The following is a 2,192-nucleotide window of genomic DNA, read 5'->3' on the forward strand; positions in this document are numbered from 1 at the left end:
AAAATGGAAGGGGCTGTGGCCGAATCCTCCATTCGTTAGCCTGTTAAGTCCTTTGTTCCAGCGATGCCCGTTGTTATGGTTTTTAATATTCGAAATATTTTTGCCGCTTTCCTTTAAGCGAGTACCAACGCTGGGCAGATACCAATAAATTTCTTTTCAGTAGCAGCGGCTGACAAAAGAGTTTCAATCAAATAAAAAAGGATCCACATGCCCATCTCAGTGGGGTCCAATCAACAAAGTTGCCACCCATCTCTATTCTCTCTTTTTCAGATTTAAGTTATATCACATTTGTAATACCTACTAGTAGATTCATCCGCGGAATTAACCAGCTCCTTGTTAGTAAATTGAAACCGCCTCAAGCCGCTCTCTTTAAGTGCACTTTTGTGTTTTACGAGAACATTTGCCAAAAGATACTCATATGTATATTTCTGCTGTTTTCCCCGCAAATTGCTGTCTTGTGGGTAATAAGCTTTTATTTTAGTTACATGTGCAAGCGAATGGAGCTCATAGTTTGCTGGTAAATATTTTATATAAATGATAAATATAAATATAAGAGTTTTTGCAATCAGAAAAACTCTTTCTACACTCATAAAATTAAATTGAAAGGAGACACTTCGCACTTTCCAGCAAGACATTCCTCTCAGTTTTAGTTGCGAAAATTCAACACAAGTGACGTGTCATTTCAGCTTTCCAGATGACTTAACCGTGGGAACGCCCTTTTCACATAGAGAACTCAACGAGAATGCACTCGTATCTAGGGTTATTCTGTCTGGCAGGCTCCACATATTTCTGGGGCATGTATTTATTGCGACCTATTTACGGCAAAATGGGAGTTGCACACGGCAAAATTGTCATTGCACAAGAGCCCACAAATCACACAGTAAATTTTTGCAATTTTAATTAAAACTAAACGATTTTAAGCGCAACAAACAGCTGTCAGCCACTCGAAACGAAAGGCCACCCAAAACGGCCCACCACCCACAGGTCATGAGCCAGGTCACATGAGCCATGAGCCACGATGTCCAGCAGTGTTTCCAGAATTTCCTTCAACACCGGACTGTCTGTGGGAAAACCCGCCATCTGACCTCATTCGCATGTCGGCCAGCATTCCCAATTAGTTGGTCGTCCCCCGATTCCCGTTTTATTTTGCTGTGTATCATTTTGCTCTGCGGTGCAGAGTGGTTTCATTAGTGGTTGGGTCACTGAGTGGTTGTGCGGCGGGTCCTGTGCCTTTATTGTCGGCTATTCGGCTCTCCAGTTTGGCTGCTCTAATTTTTTTCATTACCTCGATTCTCCAGCATTGTGGGTATTACTCGCTACTTGATTGGCACCAGTTCCTGTGAACCTATCATCGGGAATAAAGGATTAAAGCCAAGAGAACAATTCAATGATTTTTGTTTCCTTACAATTTCATTTGCTTTCTGCTCATTCAGTACCCCGAATTTAAACTCAAAGTGTAGTTTTATTTCTTGCCACTACTATCACCTTTTCAGCACCCTTTTTCCGTAGAGATTTTCAAAGCTCTGCAGTTTTGTTTTTCGCAAATTTCCTTTCAGTTTGATGCTTCAGTCAAGTGCCAAAACCAAAACCGCCCAAGTTGAGAATCCGCAAGAACTTTGAAAGTGCGAAAAAATGCGCTGAATCCGATTTGAAAATTGTTGGGCTCAGCGAAAAAACGAGACTGCCAACTCAACAGCATTTTCGCCATACGTTGATTCGATTTGGCAGGCATTTTACAGCTGAATACAAAATGGTAGTATTTCATTTGATATTAAATATTATAAAAAGTAAAACTTGCAGTATAAGGAACCGATAGACAGAACAAAAACCATCCTAGATAGAAACAAAATATTTGTAAATCCAGTCAATGCTTTTAAATAATTCCAGAGTCAGTGCTATAACCTTGCCCGCTGCTGTATGTGTTGGTGCATATTTGCATGGCCAGCAGAAGTGGGCAGCTGTCATGGCTTCTATTTGTCGGCAGGACAATGTGACTGGGACAACGCATGAAATTTGAACGCGTCCATGAATTGCCTTTTGCGGCGTGCTCTTCAGTTTTCGAAGTTCTCCTCGCCGCCACTGATGCCACAAATTTTCCTTTTTTGTGACCCACTTGCTGGTCAAACAACTTGCATAGATAAGTGGCGCGTGGCGAGTGCCGGGTGGCAATTAGGAAACTATCGCTGCACCTG

The 2,192-nt window shown here is 41.8% G+C and overlaps 1 long non-coding RNA gene across 1 annotated transcript; it reads right to left on the minus strand.

Moving 5' to 3' along the window:
- Positions 1 to 873: 873 nt before the first annotated feature.
- Positions 874 to 1,465, minus strand: LOC108092347. Its single transcript, XR_001771431.1, has 2 exons — positions 1,407 to 1,465; positions 874 to 1,345 (listed from the first exon to the last, which is right to left on the minus strand). It is a non-coding gene; the product is annotated as an uncharacterized LOC108092347 (long non-coding RNA).
- Positions 1,466 to 2,192: the final 727 nt, after the last annotated feature.

The sequence above is a fragment of the Drosophila ficusphila genome, unplaced genomic scaffold (assembly GCF_018152265.1).
Source record: "Drosophila ficusphila isolate 14025-0441.05 unplaced genomic scaffold, ASM1815226v1 contig_412, whole genome shotgun sequence".
Classification (NCBI taxonomy): domain Eukaryota; kingdom Metazoa; phylum Arthropoda; class Insecta; order Diptera; family Drosophilidae; genus Drosophila; species Drosophila ficusphila.